Below are 20,348 nucleotides of genomic sequence, written 5' to 3' on the forward strand. Positions count from 1 at the left end.
TGGTGGTGACTGTAAATGAAACCTCACACTGGTTCCCCTGGAATTCCACCTGCAGTGGCTGGGTACGTGAATACGTACGTTCCGTGCCTTTGAAACCAGACAGAGTGATTGTAGCATCTGATAGCTGGAATCCCTTTTCCGATACTATTTCCTGATCGAGAGTGTTGTGGTTGCCCTCATATCAATCATAAATGGAACTGGATTTCCAGCAACTTGCAATATTACATTGGGCTCTTCCTGAGGGTTGACACTCATGGTTGGAAGCATCTTCTTGTGAATTTCTAAACGGGTTGTTGTCCCCACCTGTCCCTTGGTAGGTTTTTGCTCCCATTTCTGATCCTCAGATATAGCCCGCTCGCGTCCTTCTTCCCGCTGAGCATATTCACCTATAATATTAGTTCCCTTCGGGGTTGATGGGGATTCGAAAGTTGGGTCCTAATGATATGTCAAAGCTCATCACATTCGATTTCGGTCATTGTCAGGTCAATCCATATTACCGTAGATTCCGGATTTTAAGCCGCTACTTTTTTCCCACATTTTGATCAGCTTTGAACACAGCGGCCATTACTACGGAGCGGCTTATGCATGGTTTTTTTTCATGCCGCCAAAAACATTTTGCCTCGTAACAGTAGACCAATAAAATTGATGAGTAGTTCACAGAGGTCCAATGAAATTGTACGATAAATCAAGCGCACTTTCACAATTAATTTATTGTAAATCAGTCATTTGTACTCACCCTCATCAACATGGAAAACACTCGAAGAAAAGCATTGTGCTGCCTTTATGGCAGTTATTTAGTTTATAATATTTTCGCTTAGTAATTCATTTGTTAGTGTCTTTGGTGCATAGAGAAAAGCTAGCTGGCGCTATGGTGGCACATGCGAGGGACCCCCACCCTTGCGTGTCTCTCAAACCGGTGATCTCCCACAATACGCGGCGAACCCGGATGTGACTTCACCGCAGCCGCGATGTATTACAAATAAATTGATTTTAAACAATCCTAACTCTAAAAAAAATGCTAACAAATCACTAAGCGAAAATATTATAAACTAAATAACTGCCATAAAGGCAGCACAGTTAGTATGTTTTCTGTACTACAGCCCGGAATGCTAGACGTCACATCCGGTTTCGCCGCGTCTTGTGGGAAATGTTTGCGATAAACCTCAGAGAGACCTCAGTATGTACGGTTGGGAGACTGTAGGTCTGACACGGTGGTCAGCAGCACAGGAGCGCCACAGGGAACCGTACTCTCTCCGGTCCTGTTCACCCTGTACACATCAGACTTCCAATATAACTCGGAGTCATGCCATGTGCAGAAGTTCGCTGATGACACAGCCATAGTGGGGTGTGTCAGGAATGGACAGGAGGAGGAGTATAGGAAACTGATAAAGGACTTTGTGATATGGTGCAACTCAAACTACCTGCGTCTCAATATCACCAAGACCAAGGAGATGGTGGTGGACTTTAGGAGATCTAGGCCTCATATGGAGCCAGTGATCATTAATGGAGAATGTGTGGAGCAGGTTAAGACCTACAAGTATCTGGGAGTACAGTTAGACGAAAAGCTGGACTGGACTGCCAACACAGATGCCTTGTGCAGGAAGGCACAGAGTCGACTGTACTTCCTTAGAAGGTTGGCGTCATTCAATGTCTGCAGTGAGATGCTGAAGATGTTCTATAGGTCAGTTGTTGAGAGCGCCCTCTTCTTTGTGGTGGCGTGTTGGGGAGGAAGTATTAAGAAGAAGGACGCCTCACGTCTTAATAAGCTGGTTAAGAAGGCGGGCTCTGTCGTGGGCAAAGTACTGGAGAGTTTAACATCGGTAGCTGAGCGAAGGGCGCTGAGTAGGCTACGGTCAATTATGGAAAACCCTGAACATCCTCTACATAGCACCATCCAGAGACAGAGAAGCAGTTTCAGCGACAGGTTACTATCGATGCAATGCTCCTCAGACAGGATGAAGAGGTCAATACTCCCCAATGCCATTAGGCTTTACAATTCAACTGCCAGGAATTAAGAACTTTTTATTATGCTTTTTGAGTAGTGATTTAGATGCATATCATATTATTACTGAGGGAATATGTATGTAATTAGTTTTTTTTTTGCTACAACAAGTGTATGGGACATTGGAAAAAAATGTTGAATTTCCCCATGGGGATGAATAAAGTATCTATCTATCTATCTATCTATGTCTGCAGTGAGATGCTGAAGATGTTCTATAGGTCAGTTGTTGAGAGCGCCCTCTTCTTTGTGGTGGCGTGTTGGGGTGGAAGCATTAAGAAGAAGGACGCCTCACGTCTTAATAAGCTGGTAAGGAGGGCGGGCTCTGTCGTGGGCAAAGTACTGGAGAGTTTAACATCGGTAGCTGAGCGAAGGGCGCTGAGTAGGCTACGCTCAATTATGGAAAACCCTGAACATCCTCTACATAGCACCATCCAGAGACAGAGAAGCAGTTTCAGTGACAGGTTACTATCGATGCAATGCTCCTCAGACAGGATGAAGAGGTCAATACTCCCCAATGCCATTAGACTTTACAATTCAACTGCCAGGAATTAAGAACTTTTTTTTTTTAAAGCTATTATTAATGCTTTTTTTGAGTTAGTGTTTTAGATGCATATCATATTATTACTGAGTTAAGGATTGTATGTAATGAGTTTCTGCTACAACAAGTGTATGGGACTTTGGAAAAAATGTTGAATTTCCCCATGGGGATGAATAAAGTATCTATCTATCTATCTATCTATCTATCACAAACGGGAAGGTGGGGGGGAGCTCATTAGACCCGATCGCGTTACGCGAGCTCATTTAGACCCGATCGAAAACGCTGCTTTTAAGTTAAAGGCGATCAATAAGTTTTCCTGGTAGGCTGCAATATATATATTTTTACCAGTCGCTAGGAGATATTGGAATGTTGTTCGTGCTGTTCAGTAAAAAAGTATATGCAACGTAATTTGTGTTACCGATACGTATGTATATTTAAAAGCAGCCGTATTACAGGCACGGTTCGAAAAAAAAGCATTTGCAATATATATTTGTTTGTTACCATATGGATTTAATTAAAAGTTAAAAAATCCTCACGTGTAATATCTTTCTGTGTAAATATCTCATATTACAACGTGGGACACCTACGGCCTAAAATCCGGTGCGTCCTGTACAAGTACAAAATTGATTTTCTTTCTAAAATTAGAGCCAGCGGCTTTTAATCAGGTGCGCTCTGTAGTGCGAAATCTACGGTATTTATTTTAATTATGTTGGTTAACTTAGTTGGTAAGCATTGGAGCAGTAGGGCATTGAACTGGGGGGACAGATTCCCATCATTAAAGGCTTGGTCTCCTGCGAAGGTGCCGTAGCAGGCCACAAATCGCTCTCAATAGTCTGGTCCCCATTCCCCAGGCTTATGTTTGCATTCAGGTACTTTAGTGATGTTTACAGGTTGTTGGAGAGCCCTTTCCAAGGCTTGAATAATCTGGTCTGTCTGTTCATTCTCGTTATGGTTTCCTGCCTGTAACTCCTGATAGGTTTGGTATCTCAATTCTGCCTTCCATTTCCGGCCCTCATCAGCTGAGAGAATCATGCAGCAGAGACCGAATAAATCTTGCGGAGTCGCATTAAACATTTGTGTAGTACTGTGGACACACTGAGCAAACTGTGCTGGTTTTTCTTTTCCATCTGGGGCCTGATTCATGATCATTATCATTTATTGAGGCTTCCAGGGTGCAAACACAGGATTCACTGAGGGCTGTCCCTCCTGCTAGTCCTAGGGTGAGCATTTGCTACTGCTGTTCAGGAGGATTTAAACTAATGTGGCAGGGGGATGGGAACAAGTGCAGAGAGACAGAGGGGTGTAAAATGAGAGTAGAAGCAAAAAGTCGTAAGGTGAAAAGTAAAAGTGGCAGGCAGTCAAATCCAGGGCAAAAATCAAAAAGAGCCACTTTTCAACATAATTGTATAAGGGCAAAGAGTGTTGTGACAACAAGCCTGAAGGCTTTGTGTGTCAATGCAAGGAGCATTCGTAATAAGGTGGATGAATTGAATGTGCAGATAGTTATTAATGAATATGATATAGTTGGAATCACAGAGACATGGCTCCAGGGTGACGAAGGATAGGAGCTCAACATCCAGGGATATTCAATATTCAGGAGGGATAGATAGATAGATAGATACTTTATTCATCCCCATGGGGAAATTCAACCTTTTTTCCAATGTCCCATACACTTGTTGTAGCAAAAACTAATTACATACAATACTTAACTCAGTAATAATATGATATGCATCTAAATCACTAACTCAAAAAGCATTAATAATAGCTTTAATAATAGACAGGAAAGAAAAGGAGGTGGGGTAGCATTGCTGGTTAGAGAAGAGATTAACGCAATAGAAAGGAAGGACATTAGCCTGGAGGATGAGCAATCGATATGGGTAGAGCTGCGTAACACTAAGGGGCATAAAACGCTGGTGGGATTTGTGTACAGGCCACCTAACAGTAGTAGTGAAGTTGGGGATGGCATTAAACAGGAAATTAGAAATGCGTGCAAAAAAGGAACAGCAGTTATAATGGGTGATTTCAATCTACATCTAGATTGGGTGAACCAAATTGGTAAGGGTGCTGAGGAAGAGGATTTCTTAGAATGTGTGCGGGATGGTTTTCTGAACCAACATGTCGAGGAACCAACTAGAGAGCAGGCCATTCTAGACTGGGTATTGAGCAATGACGAAGGGTTAATTAGCAATCTTGTCATGCGAGGCCCCTTGTGTAAGAGTGACCATAATATGGTGGAATTCTTCATTAAGATGGAGAGTGACATTGTTAATTCAGAAACAAAGGTTCTGAAGTTAAAGAAGGGTAACTTTGAAGGCATGAGATGTGAATTAGCCAAGCTAGACTGGCAAATGATACTTAAAGGGTTGATGGTGGATTTGCAATGGCAAGCATTTAAAGATTGCATGGATGAACTACGACAAGTGTTCATCCCAGTTTGGCAAAAGAATAAACCAGTGAAGGTAGTGCACCCGTGGCTGACAAGGGAAATTAGGGATAGTAAATTAGCCAGAAAAAGTGGCATACCTGAGAACTGGGAGAAATTCAGAGTCCAGCAGAGGAGGTCAAAGGGCCTAATTAGGAAAGGGAAAAAAGATTATAAAAGAAAGCTGGCAGAGAACATAAAAACTGACTGTAAATCTTTTATAGATATGTGAAAAGAAAAAGATTGGTTAAGACAAATGTAGGTCCCTTACAGTCAGAAACAGGTGAATTGATCATGGGGAACAAGGATATGGCAGACCAAGTGAATAACTACTTTGGTTCTGTCTTCACTAAGGAGGACATAAATAATCTTCTGGAAATAGTAGGGGACCGAGATGGAGGAACTGCGGGAAATACATGTTAGTAGGGAAGTGGTGTTAGGTAAATTGAAGGGATTAGTGGCAGATAAATCCGCAGGGCAAGATGGTCTTCATTCCAGAGTGCTTAAGGAAGTAGCCCAAGAAATAGTGGATGCATTAGTGATAATTTTTCAAAACTCCTTAGATTCTGGATTAGTTCCTGAGGATTGGAAGGTGGCGAATGTGACCCCACTTTTTAAAAAAGGAGGGAGAGAGAAACCGGGGAATTATAGATGGGTTAGCCTGACATCGGTTGTGGGGAAAGTGCTAGAGTCGGTTATCAAAGATGTGATAATAGCACATTTGGAAAGAGGTGAAATCATCCGACAAAGTCAGCGTGGATTTGTGAAAGGAAAATTTGTGAATCTTACAGAATTTTTTGAAGATATAACTAGTAGAGTGGATGTGGAGAACCAGTGGATGGGGTATATTTGGATTTTCAAAAGGCTTTTGACAAGGACCCACACAGGAGATTAGTGTGCAAACTTAAGCACACGGTATTGGGGGTATGGTATTGATGTGGCTAGAGAATTGGTTGACAAACAGGAAGCAAAGAGTGGGAATAAACGGGACCTTTTCAGATTGGCAGGCAGTGACTAGTGGGGTACTGCAAGGCTCAGTGCTGGGACCCCAGTCTGCAGTGAGATGCTGAAGATGTTCTATAGGTCAGTTGTTGAGAGCGCCCTCTTCTTTGTGGTGGCGTGTTGGGGTGGAAGCATTAAGAAGAAGGACGCCTCACGTCTTAATAAGCTGGTAAGGAGGGCGGGCTCTGTCGTGGGCAAAGTACTGGAGAGTTTAACATCGGTAGCTGAGCGAAGGGCGCTGAGTAGGCTACGGTCAATTATGGAAAACCCTGAACATCCTCTACATAGCACCATCCAGAGACAGAGAAGCAGTTTCAGTGACAGGTTACTGTTGATGCAATGCTCCTCAGACAGGATGAAGAGGTCAATACTCCCCAATGCCATTAGACTTTACAATTCAACTGCCAGGACTTAAGAACTTTTTTTAAAGCTATTATTAATGCTTTTTTTGAGCTAGTGATTTAGATGCATATCATATTATTACTGAGTTAAGGATTATATGTAATGAGTTTCTGCTACAACAAGTGTATGTGACATTGGAAAAAATGTTGAATTTCCCCATGGGGATGAATAAAGTATCTATCTATCTATCTATCTATCTATCTATCTATCTATCTATCTATCAGTTGTTTACAATATATATTAATGATTTAGACGAGGCAATTAAATGCAGGATCTCCAAGATTGCGGATGACACGAAGCTGGGCAGCAGTGTTAGCTGTGAGGAGGATGCTAAGAGGATGCAGGGTGACCTGGCTAGGTTAGGTGAGTGGGCAAATTCAAGGCAGATGCAATTTAATGTGGTTAAATGTGACATTATTCACTTTGGCCTACTCCTGCATCTATTTTTTATGTTTCTATGTGTGGAATATTAAAATCTCCCACAATCACAAACTTGTGCTTACTACAAGTATCTGCTATCTCCTTACAAATTTGCTCCTCCAATTCTCGCTCCCGATTAGGTGGACTATGATACCACCCTATAAGTGTCACTCCACCTTTCCCATTCCTCAATTCCACCAAAAAAGGCTCCCTAGATGAGCCCTGTAATCTATCCTGTCACTGTCTATGCTGTAATATTTTCTCAGACAAGCAATGCAACACCTCCCCCTCCTGCCCCTCCAATTCTATCACTCCTGAAGCAACGAAATCCAGGAATATTTAGTTGCCAATCACACCCCTCCTGCAACCATGTTTCTCTAATAAATACAACATCATATTTCCAGTTATCAATCCATGCTCTAAGCTCATCTACCTTTCTTACAATGCTCCTAGCATTAAGAATGCATTAAGAATGCATTTAAGAAACCCTCCACCTCTTCCTCTCTGTTTATCCCTAACTGTGCAAACAACTTTATTATCTTTTTTTTTCCTTCTCCCCTACATCTTCGGTCTGAGCGCTCCAACATCAGGGAGGAAGTTCAAATCAGCACCGTGTTAAATGTTTAACCATCACGGTGACTGAAGGCAGCTGCAGGTTCATGAGGGACTGTTACTGTCAGATTCTGCAGTTCTTGCGGCTGCTCATCGCACCCAGGACTGAACCCTGGTCACTGAGCATTGGAGGAGTCTGTTCTACTGATGTTAGCCTTAAACTAGACTGCAGTTTAATATTGTGTATCTGTGAAAGATAAATCAGTTCTGTGTCAAATCCCATGTCTCAGGTACTTACTGTCTCTACCACACTCACAATGGACTCAAGAAACGCCACTCGGTCCATCTGGTCCCTGCCCATGTTTCTGTTCCATATCAGTATATGAAAATCTACCCCTGCCGTTCCCCTCTCACTCTCCCTGAGATGACAGGTTGCAACTAGTCACCACTCCGTGGGATAAGAGATTTCCCATAAATTTCATAGAAACATAGAAATCTACAACACATTACAGATACTTTGGCCGACATTGCTGTGCCGACCATGTAACTTACTCTAGAAACTGCTTAGAATTACTCTACCACATAGCCACCCATTTCCCTAAGCTCCATGTACCTATCTAAGAGTCTGTTAAAAGACCCTATTGTATCCGCCTCCACCACCGTCGCCGGCAGTGCATTCCACACACACACCACTCTTTGCTTAAAAATCTTAGCTCTGACATCTCCTCTGTACCTACTTCCAAGCAGCTTAAACCTATTCCCCCTCGTGTCAGCAGTTTCAGCCCTGGGAAAAAGCCTCTGGCTATCCACACGACCAATGCCTCTCATCATCTTATACACCTGTATGATTTTCTCCAGGCTGAATAAGACGATGAGCTCACTGTGATTTTGACGTTCTCTCTCTCTCGATCTCTCTCAGTAAAATAACCTGCAGTTTTGTTACATAATGCACCTCTGAAGTCTGACAGCAGACTAGTGAGTGAATCTTCGATGCTGCAGAGTCAGAAACCAAAGTGTTGCCAGCCTGAGTCAGGGCTTTGGGGTTCCAGAGAGAGATGGGGTCTAGAGTTTACGAGGAGGAAGATGAATCAGACCAGCAGGATGTGGCTACAAAAGAAAGATTAGAAGCATTTGGAAACTGGTTGATCAAAAAAAAAGGTGGTTAATTTCTGCAAAATACTGATGGAAATCAACAGTCAGGCAACAATTGTGGAGAGGAATAAATAGACAACGTTTGGACCGAGCCCCTTCAGCATGCCTAGACTGTGTACTCCACCGCTTAGTTGATGCCAGAACTGCAGAGTTCCTCCAGCGTTTTGTGTGTGTGCGTCTCTGTATTTCCAGCAACTGCAGAATCTTCTGTGTTTTATAACTGCATTTTACTTTGGCATTAGATACACGTTGATATTGAGTATATTGTTTATGGGAGCCGCTTTCTGCGTTAAAACAGCTGCAGATTTTTCTATACACACGAAAAAAAATGAGGTATGGACATTGAACCGGTGCTTGCAGAAATGTTTAATGGCACTGTGATTACCCATAGGACCATGCGTTAAGAATTTCGCCGGCGCTGAAGTGCCGATGAAATGCGCAGGCATCAGGCTGAGAACGTCCCTGAGTTTCACGCATGCACGCAGTACACAGAAGGACTTGAAAATGTCGGCTGCAGGTAAGAGCGATTCTCCGTGTTTTTATCTTAAACATCAACTTTGGAATAATCCTGTGAATTTCGGACACCGTGACCCGCAATCCCGGACAGTCCTGTTCTCTCCCCTCTCTCTCAACCCCATGATCTGTACACGGGCCCCGGGGTGCTGCAGCTGAAGAGGGAATGGGAACCGATGGATCTCTCAGACAGAGCTGAGCTCCAGCTATCTAAATGCAAGGATTAGGAACTCGGAGAAAGGGAACAAAATCTTACATCACCAGTTGAGAAAATCGCCTTTGTTTTACTTCCAATAACAAACAAGAGAAAATCTGCAGATGCTGGAAATCTAAGCAACACACACAAAATGCTGGAGGAATTCAGCATTAGTACTCTTTTCCATAGATGCTGCCCGACCTGCTGAGTTCCTCCAGCATTTTGTGTGTGTTGCTTGTTCTACCTCCTCTTGCTCTGGACTTTTCTACTGGTGAGAACATGTTTTGTCCCATCCTCTCTGGGTACGTAATGATATAAAGCACCTTTGCCTTGGGCAACAAGTAGCTTTCACAGCACAAATGTGCCTGACTCCAGTGAGACAGACTACTGCCCTTCCCTTCATATTCATTGGCATTACCATCACTGAGTTCACCACCGTCAGTCATCTGGGGGAGGGTTCAGGGGAAATGTTTATGTAGAGTCCAGAAACTGGCGATGCCTGTGTGCATGTGCTGGTGCTAAAGTTGCTGGAGAATTTGCAAGTGGGAAGAAGTGGAGTGATATTTGGAAATCTGACTTTTTAAAGTGTAATTTAGCAAGCAAACCACATATGGACAATATGCAAAAGCTTTGGTGAGAAAATCCTTCATTACCCGTTACAGGCCTGCTACATAGGTTGTGTGAGAGTGCAGATGAACTCGATCAAACCCAGAGGAGATCAAAGTTCCTATCGACCACGATTTGCCAGCTGTGAAAATGAATATATCTCTATATATAATTCACTGTGCACATGTTGTCACTGGGTAAAAATGCACAGTACAAGATTCATGTGCACACTGGTTATTACAAATTAGAGGGAATATTGGAGGGAAGGAGGGGAGACATCCAGTGTCCCTGATGCCCTCACCTACAAGATGTGCATCCAGCTTCAGCTTGTAACCCTGCACTTTAAGGTGTTGGATCTTGAAATGGGTGAATTCCAGATCATCCAGCAGTAGGAGGGGGTGAAAGATATGACATGAAGAGAGGTGAGTTACACCCAAGGTGCAGGACACCGGAAACTGGGTGAGAGTCAGGAAGGAGAATGAGGTTAAATAGACATCGCAGAGTACTCCAATGGCCATGCCCGGACAACAACAAGTGGAACACTTTGGAAACTGTTGGGGGGAGGAAAGTCAAAGGGCTGATAAGTGGATTTGTTAGTTAGGGGAACAGAACAAGAGGCAACTAATATCTTAGTGGTAAGGCTTACTAGAGGTAGTGGGGGTTGGGGCTGATATGGTTTAAGTAAGTTGTAGGGGGAATGGGAGCCAGAAAGACAGAACAGATAGTGGAGATGGTGAATTGAATTGACTTTATTATGCACACCCTTCATATGGATGAGGAGTAGAAATATTTACGTTACATTACTGTCTAAATGTGCAATGTGTAATTGAAATTGATTTATAATAATTAGTTTGTATATAGGACAGTCAAGAAAGCATAGAGATCAATTAATCAGTCTGATGGCCTGGTGGAAGGTGATGTCCCGGAACCTGTTGGTCCTTTTGCTGTGGTACCGGTTCCTGGATTGTAGCGGCAGGAACAGTTTGTGGTTGTGGTGAATTTGTTTCCCGATATCCTTTGGGCCCTTTTTATAAAAAATCCATACCCCTACCATCCAGGCTCCCATCCAAACTTCTTTTAAACGGTGAAACCGAGCTCATATTCACCACTTGTGCTGGCATCTCATTCCACACTCTCACAACCATTTCAGTAAAGAGCTTTTCCACATGTTCCCATTAAATTTTCACCTTCCCCACTTACCCCTGACCTCTGGTTGTCATCCCACCCAACCTCAGTGGAAAAAGCTGCTTGCATTTATTTACCCAATCTTCTCCCTCATCATTTTGTATACGTCCAACAAATCCTCAAAGCAATGTATAATTTCCGTGTTTATGTTTAGAACTTTTTTAGGTGTATAAGATGATGAGGGGTATTGATCGTGTGGATAGCCAGAGGATTTTTCCCAGGGCTGAAATGTCTAACACGAGGTGTTTTTCGGTGAGCGTGTTTCAGTTACTGTGGGGCCAGGCAGCTCAGTGGGAACAGGGAATAATACCAATGGAGAGAGTCAAACTGAGCCAAGTCACAGATTGGCGATGGCAGAAATGCCCCATTCTTAGAGAGACAGGAAGAACATCAGACAGTTTGATGATCATTCCAGATACCAGCACTGTGCCCAGTCAGGAGATGATTTCTCTCACCAACTTGCGTTCAACCTCACTGTAACAGTGTGATGTCAGATCACACCTTGACAACTCAAGTGATCTCATCTGAAATGTTGTCCTACACCCATTGATGGATTTTGTAAATCTTTTTACAGGTTAAAAATGACAAGGAATTTGTCTACGGGAATCCCGAACACAACACACCAGTTTTGCTGTCTCTGTCCAGATACTTAAGAAGAGGAGCAAGAGATTCACACAATCATCCTTCCTGCTCAGACTGTGGGGAGGGATTTACTCGATCATCTGACCGACTGGCACGCCCGTCATTTCAAACAGGTGTGGAACCCATTCATCTGCTCAGACAGTGGGAATAGATACAGTTGGACATTTCATCTGAAGGGACATCACCAAGTTGACACTGGGGCAAGGCCATTCACCTATCCTGTGTGTGGGAAGGGATTCAGTCGGTCTTTCCACCTGTGGACACACCAGTCAGTTCACACCACACTGGGCAGAGGCTGGTCATCTGCTGAATTTGTGGGGAAGGATTCACTCGGTCATATGACCTAATGGCTCATCAGTGAGTTCACACCGGGGAGCGGCCGTTCACCTGCTCAGACTGTGGGAAGGGATTCACTCGGTCATCTCATCTGAAGGTACATCAGCGAGTTCACACCGGGGAGCGGCCGTTCACCTGCTCAGAGTGTGGGAAGGGGTTCACTCAGTCATTTAATCTGAAGGTACATCAGAGAGTTCACACTGGAGAGAGGCCATACACCTGCTCAGACTGTGGGAAGGGATTCATTCTGTCATCTGAACTGAAGGTACATCAGCGAGTTCACACTGGAGAGAGGCCGTTCACCTGCTCAGACTGTGGGAAGGGATTCACTCGGTCATCCACCCTAATGGCTCACCAGCGAGTTCACACTGGGGAGCGGCCGTTCACCTGCTCAGACTGTGGGAAGGGATTCACTCAGTCATCCATCCTATTGGCACACCAGCGAGTTCACACCGGGGAGCGGCCGTTCACCTGCTCAGACTGTGGGAAGGGATTCACTCGGTCATCTGACCTAATGGCTCACCAGCGAGTTCACACCAGGGAGAGGCCGTTCACCTGCTCAGACTGTGGGAAGGGATTCACTCAGTCATCCATCCTATTGGCACACCAGCGAGTTCACACCGGGGAGCGGCCGTTCACCTGCTCAGACTGTGGGAAGGGATTCACTCGGTCATCTCACCTAATGGCTCACCAGCGAGTTCACACTGCAGAGTGGCCGTTCACCTGCTCAGACTGTGGGAAGGGGTTCACTCTGTCATCTAATCTGAAGGTACATCAGAGAGTTCACACCGGGGAGCGGCCGTTCACCTGTTCGGACTGTGGGAAGGGATTCACTTGCTCATCTAAACTGAAGGTACATCAGAGAGTTCACACCGGGGAGTGGCCGTTCACCTGCTCAGACTGTGGGAAGGGATTCACTCTGTCATCTAAACTGATGGTACATCAGAGAGTTCACACTGGAGAGAGGCCGTTCACCTGCTCAGACTGTGGGAAGGGATTCACTCAGTCATCCAGCCTAATGGCTCACCAGCGAGTTCACACTGGAGAGAGGCCGTTCACCTGCTCAGACTGTGGGAAAGGATTTACTTGCTCAGATAAACTGAAGTTACATCAGCGAGTTCACACTGGGGAGAGGCCGTTCACCTGCTCAGACTGTGGGAAGGGATTCACACAGTCATCTGTCCTGAAGGCACATCAGAGAGTTCATACTGGGGAGAGGCCATTTACCTGCTCAGACTGTGGGAAGGGATTCACTTCGTCATCTAAACTGAAGGTACATCAGAGAGTTCACACTGGGGAACGACCGTTCACCTGCTCAGACTGTGGGAAGGGATTCATTCAGTCATCTGAACTGAAGGTACATCAGCGAGTTCACACTGGGGAGAGGCCGTTCACCTGCTCAGACTGTGGGAAAGGATTCACTCAGTCATTTAAACTGAAAATACATCAGCGAGTTCACACTGGAGAGCGGCCATTCACCTGCTCAGATTGTGGGAAGAGATTCACACTGTCAGCCCACCTACGAGCACACAGGTCAGTTCACACTGGGGAGAGGCCGTTCACCTGCTCAGAATGTGGTAAGGGATTCACTCAGTCATCCACCCTAATGGCTCACCAGTCAGTTCACACTGCGGAGAGGCCGTTCACCTGCTCAGAATGTGGTAAGGGATTCACTCAGTCATACACCCTACTGGTTCACCAGCGGCTTCACACCGGGGAGCGGCCGTTCACCTGTTCGGACTGTGGGAAGGGATTCACTTGCTCATCTAAACTGAAGGTACATCAGAGAGTTCACACCGGGGAGTGGCCGTTCACCTGCTCAGACTGTGGGAAGGGATTCACTCTGTCATCTAAACTGATGGTACATCAGAGAGTTCACACTGGAGAGAGGCCGTTCACCTGCACAGACTGTGGGAAGGGATTCACTCAGTCATCCACCCTAATGGCTCACCAACGAGTTCACACTGGGGAACGGCCGTTCACCTGCTCAGACTGTGGGAAGGGATTCACTCGGTCATCTGACCTGAAGGTACATTGGAGAGTTCAGACTGGGGAGAGGCCGTTCATCTGCTCAGAATGTGGGAAGGGATTCATTCAATCTAGCGATCTGAAGGTACATCAGCGAGTTCACACCAGAGAGAGGCCATTCACTTGCTCAGAATGTGGGAAGGGATTCACTCGGTCATCCGCCCTAATGGCTCACCAGCGAGTTCACACTGGGGAGCGGCCGTTCACCTGCTCAGACTGTGGGAAGGGATTCACTCTGTCATCCACCCTAATGGCTCACCAGCGAGTTCACACTGGGGAGCGGCCGTTCACCTGCTCAGACTGTGGGAAGGGATTCACTCAGTCCTCCAACCTACTAGCACACCGGTCAGTTCATACTGGGGAGAAGCCATTCACCTGCTGAAGCCTGAATTATACCTCTGCATAGACGCTATGCCGTTGTGAGCATTTCTACTTGTGAGTTCGTGTGTCTGTGTCACTCTGCCAAAACGCTAGTTGGTGTTGGGTTCTGTGCTACTGTGTTGAATTGACTCGTGTTGAGTTGGGAACAATGGCGACTGCTGACTACGTCTTGTTGGAGTTGGAGCTAATCAATGTTGCAGAAGCGTTACTTCTATTGAAATTACTGCAACGCAGAAAAATGACAAGTTTTCCCATTACTTTGTGCAGTCCGCGATGTCCAAAGCAATGTTGGTGGAAATTTGTTTGCACGATTTTGATGCCATTTTCAAGTTTTTATTGTCTGCCAATGAAGAGTCGTGCACATGTACATATTTTCTGACTACCTCACCTAACCTCTCCTTGATGTGGTCCACCTTCCAACTTCGAAGCGACAGGAAATGCATAGGAGGAAACTGGCTGCTGCCAAGTGGACCAATCACAGTTCTTGCAGTCTGTGTTGCCACGACGTGTAGCTACATTTGTGGGAATGTGCGCGTTAGGCTACATTAGGCGAAGGACTCTCATGGAGGCGCTACATGGAGTAGGTTGCATTCCGGCTTTGCTCCGTTCATTTTAAATTTACTTACCACCCCTTTAATATCTTTATCAAAGTGTTTATAACACTTTTATATGTTTGAATTTGAATTTTAATCGACTGAAATGGCTTACAGAGGAAGAAAGTCATTAGCCGAAGGCAAGGGAACCGGCAGTGAAAATGGAAAGAAAGAAGATGTCTTTGAACAGCCTAAAAAGTTTCAACTTACTTTACTGGCTATCTAGAATCTTTTGGATGAAGAACTTGATAAAAGATTTATTACCTTGGAATTATGGTTAAAGGAGAGTGAAGGTACATTGGCAACACTTGAAAAGAAGAACGAAAAACAGCAGCGGCAAATTTCAGAGCTTATTAAAGCTGGGAAACAGAGAGATCGCAAATTGAATTCTTTGGAAATGAAATGAAGTTCAACCACTCAAACCCTGGAGCAGAACAAAATCAAGATGACTGATTTGGAGAGTTGAAGCCACAGACTGAATTTGTGAATAATAGACTCAGTGAGGACGTTGAGAGCCGGGATCTTACTCAGTTTTTTTCTCAATTCTTCATCTCATTTTTCAATCTTTTTTATTGGTTTCCAAATAAAGAATATACAAATCGGAAGAGGAGTTTAACAAGTAGATAATATTAAAAAAAAACATATAAACAGCATATAATGTCAATATCAAATAGATAAAATGCTTCCTCTGGAATAATCCCAAAAATTGCTGTAAGTGGATTACGTTGAACATCCGCATCTATAACTTTAGATAATATTCCAAACACATCCCACCAAATATTATTTAAACTTAACACATGAACAAAACATATGAGTTAGAGTAGCCACTTCTGCGTTACATCTGTCACAAATAGGGCTTATATTAGGAAAAAATATGTGCCAATTTATCTTTGGACATATGGGCCCTGTGTACTATCTTAAAAATTCTTAATGGAGGTCTTTGGCTCGGAGGTATTTTCTTCCCTTCCTGCACTCAACCGCACACATCGGGCGCTGAAACCAAAACCACGTCATGTAATTCTTCGATGTCACAATGTGAATACTAAGGAGCACTTCATTCGGATTGCTCATCAGAAAGGAGTTACTGAGCATGAGAATCTTAAGTTTCATTTTGTTGAAGATTTTTGTCCTGAGGTGATGCAAGAAAGATTGCATTTTAAAATGGTGATGTCAGAATTATATCAGAGGAATCTTTGTCCAGCATTGTTATATCCCTTTCACCTAAGGGTTGCTCTGCCCAATAAATCATTCAAATGCTTTAAATCCGTGAATGAAGCAAAACAATTTCTCAAAGAGGTAAGCTTGAACGCAGATGTCTAATGTTTTGAAGATCAACATTTGAGCTTGGATGTCTCTGAAATTTACCATTCCTTTATGTCTGTGTGTATCTGGTTTATTAGTTAACAGCCAGCTTATAGATTTGGACACTTTAGAACTTTGCCCTTGGGTTGATTACAGTCATACTGTGTTTTGACATTCGGATGTTTATTATGTTTCCATGTTAAAGTTTCTTTTTTTTTCTTCATTGTTTTACTTTTTTTATTTTTAATTGTTTGCTTTTGAAAATGATTAAGACTTTGATATGCTGATTATTTCCTTTTTCTTGAAATATTATTAAGATTGTATTTTGTGTCATTTTTTAAGACCTTTTCTTTTAAAATGGTCTGCAATTGGCTGTTTTTCTCTAACATCTGCTTGACATTCCTCTCGTAATGTTTTGACTATGGGTGGTTTGTTTTTTATTTTTTTAAATTTGGAGATTTGCCTCAAGGGAGATGGGGGTAGGGAGGTTCTTAGATAGTTGTCTGGCTGTCTATTGGCCAGGTGTTCGGTCTTTGTGGGTGGGGTGGTAGGGCTATTTTTAGTCTAGTATTTTTCTTTTGGGCTGAATTGAAACTACAAAAATGTCTGTATTGTCATAACTTCCATTTCCTCTTTAAACTATTTTCCCTCTTCCTGATTCATGAGTTTCCTATGCAATATGGTTAACCCTTTACATACTACATTGTTTATTTAAGGAAAATGGATATTATTAATTAATTTTGTTTCATGGAATACGAACGGTTTGAATCATCCAATTAAATGGAAGAAGATTTTTAGAGTTTTTCATAGACTGAATGCTCAGATTATTTTTGCGCAGAAGACATGTGAGTAAGGAGGATAATCAGCACTTCTTTAGGTTTTGGAAATGCCAACAGTTTCACTCTAACTCATCGACTAAGGTGAAAGGTGTTTCTTTTTTTTATATAGACTCCTAGATTTCATTTGTTCACTATGATACAATTTCAGACCAATATGATAGACTTCTATTAAACACCGGTTAACTTTATAACAATAAAATAGTTTTGGTTAATATTTATGCACTAAATACTGACTATCCTGAATTCCTTAAGCACTTTTTTGCATTTCTTCCCAATTTAAATGAATATATGGTAATAATGGGTGGAGATTTTAATTGTTGTCTGAAACGTATGATGGATAAGTCTGCCTAATCAGGTACTTACAAACAAATCTGCTATTTTTATTAATTCCTTCTTAGTTGACTCTGGAATTTTAGAAATTAGGAGGTTTTTACATCCTAATGAAAAAGAGTTCTCTTTTTTCTCATGTATATCATAATTACTCTAGATTCCTTTACATCTTTATTGATTCTCGATTAGTTTCATTTGTCACTGCCTGTGAATATGATACAATTGCCATTTCCGATCATGCACCTTTGAAATTATCAGTTAAGTTAACTGATGTAACCTTTGGTACTAACCAATGGCGGTTCAACTCTATTTTACTTCAGGGCTTAAATTTTATTAATTTCATTAAAGGACAGATTGCCTTTTTCTTTTCAACTAACTCAACGGAAGAAATTTTCAGTAGGATATCACGTGATGCCTTTAAAACATATATCCGAGGGTAAATTATTTCACACTCTGCTGGATTGAAGAATCAAATTAATAATGAAATACGTACATTGGTTGATAAGATTAAAGAAATTGATAGAAAATATTCTATTGCTCCCAATTTGAAGCTTTATAAAGAGAGAGTTGAACTTCAGATGCAACATCATTTGTTATTAACATCCCCGATTGAAAATCAGTTACTTAAAACTAAGGGTCATTTTATATATTTGGTGATAAATTGGGTAAATTATTGGCTACCCAACTAAAAGCTGCTTTGGCGAAACTTCAGATTAATAGGGTTCTTAAACGGATGGTACTTTGACGGTTGACCATGATGAAATTAACAATTTTTTTCAAGAATTTTATACCAATTTATACCAATCAGAATTTCCTGATGATTCTACCATAATGCATGAATTTTTAAGGAAATTAAATATTCTGAGATTATCAGTTGATGAACGTTTAGTATTAGACACACCCATTACTGAAGAGGAAATAAAGAATGCAATTTATTCATTGAATTCTGGTAAAGCACGTGGTCGGGATGAGTATACAGCTGAATTTTAAAAATCTTTTTCCGATTTACTTTCTCCCTGGTTAAGTAAACATTTTTAAAGATGCTTTATTTGTATGTAAGTTACCACAAACATTTTATGAAGCATCTATTTATTTAATTCCTAAAAATGATAAAAATCTCACTGAATGTGCATGAGGTTTGTGATATCTTTGTGAATGTTGAATCTAAAATCCTTTCTCAAATATTAGCAATTAGATGGGTGAAGATATTGCCACAAATTGTCTCCGAGCATCAGACAGGATTTATTAAAAATTATTATACACATTGTAATGTTTGGAGGTTAATGAACATTGTATACACTACTTTATCTAAGACTCCAGAACGTGTTTTCTCGCTCGATGCCGAGAAGGCGTTTGATACATTTGAATGGGAATATTTGTTTAAAATTCTTGAGAAATTTAATTTTAGTCCAAAATTTATATCTTGGATCCAATTGATATAACATATACCTTTGGCTTCTGTTTCACTAATGATCAGAGATCCCCTTTCTTTAGGCTTTTCCAAGGTACTAGTCAAGGCTGTCCTTTGAAACCCTTACTATCAGATATTAGCCTGGAGACCTTGGCAATTGCTATTCGTGATTCACCCAGTATATTTGGTGTTACTCATGGGAATGGGACGCGTAAAGTATCACTATATGCAGATGACCTTTCGCTATATATTTCTAATCCAGAGAAATCCATTCCTGCAGTAATAACACAACTTGCTCAGTTTAGTAGTTTTTCTGCTTATAAACTAAATCTTAATAAAAGTGTGCTCTCTCCATTAAATATGCAAGTCTCAATTTATAGACAGTCACCATTTAGATTGCTGCTGATTATTTTATTTATTTGGGTGTTAAAATTACTAAGAAGCACAACGATTTATTTAAAGTTAATGTTTAACCTTAATTGATCATGCTAAAGAATTGTTTACTAAATGGTCCCCATTATCCTTATCCTTGATTGGTTCCATTAATGGTATTAAGAGGATTATTTTACCTAAATATCAGTACCTATTTCAGGCGGTATCAATTTTTATCTCTAACTTTTTTATATATTATTGATTCTAAAATTTCTGCATATATATGGCAGAATAGAAGTCCCAGGTTATATTAGAAATATTTACAGAAATCAAAAAAAGGAAGGCGGCTTGGTTTTGCCGGATCCTAGATTTTATTATTGGGAATTAATATTCGATATTTAACGTTTTGCACACAAGAGTTGGATGAACCTTGAACGGGAGTCTCGACCAAAGTTTTCATTGGCTTCTATTTTACGGGTTCTGCTTCCCTTTGCACTTACTAAATTTAATAAGCAAATGGTAATTCCAATAATTAAGCATACAATAGAAATATGGTTTCAATGTTGGCAATTTTTTGGACCAAATAAATATCTACTGTCAAGTTCTATGACATCTATTTTTTTCTTTCAACCATTTTGAATTGATCAAGCTTTTCTTTCATGGAAAACAAAGGGAATATCATGTTTTCGTGATTTATTTATGGATGATCTTTTATGGCTTTTGAACAGTTTTCTAATAAAAATAATTTGCCTGGATCACACTTTTTCAGATATTTACAGATTAGAAACCTTTGAATGTTATTTTACCTTCAGTTCCGATATCACATCAAATTGAAGTTACGGAAAAAAATAAGTTTAAATCCATATCAGAAGAGTTTAATATCATTTATTTATGATTTAATTGTGAAAATACGCTTATATACTTCTGATAAAATTAAGAATAAGTGGGAAAGAGAACTTGGGATACCTTTACCTATACAGAAATGGGAGAAAATTCTTGAACTAGAAAATACCTCTTCAGTGTGTGTCAGACATGCCTTCATGCAATTTAAGGTGGTTCATCGGGCTCATATGTACAAGGATAAGTTAGCACATTTTTACTGCCATATAAATCCTGTCTGTGAT

At 41.7% G+C, this 20,348-nt stretch overlaps 1 protein-coding gene and 1 long non-coding RNA gene across 3 annotated transcripts in view; both read left to right on the forward strand.

Moving 5' to 3' along the window:
- Positions 1 to 20,348, forward strand: part of LOC140720570 (NACHT, LRR and PYD domains-containing protein 3-like) — a 395,705-nt gene that overhangs the window by 120,613 nt on the left and 254,744 nt on the right. The gene's annotated exons all lie outside the window — the stretch shown is intronic.
- LOC140720620 (uncharacterized) overlaps positions 1 to 20,348 on the forward strand; it is a 36,146-nt gene that overhangs the window by 6,185 nt on the left and 9,613 nt on the right. The window contains exons 3-4 of one of the 2 annotated variants that reach the window (XR_012097227.1): positions 8,882 to 9,007; positions 11,565 to 11,943. This is a non-coding gene — a long non-coding RNA (uncharacterized lncRNA). Of the gene's footprint in view, positions 1 to 8,881; positions 9,008 to 11,564; positions 11,944 to 20,348 lie in introns of those variants that run through there. The other variant, XR_012097228.1, reaches the window with a different exon arrangement.

The sequence above is a fragment of the Hemitrygon akajei genome, unplaced genomic scaffold, assembly GCF_048418815.1.
Source record: "Hemitrygon akajei unplaced genomic scaffold, sHemAka1.3 Scf000045, whole genome shotgun sequence".
In the NCBI taxonomy this organism is placed as follows: domain Eukaryota; kingdom Metazoa; phylum Chordata; class Chondrichthyes; order Myliobatiformes; family Dasyatidae; genus Hemitrygon; species Hemitrygon akajei.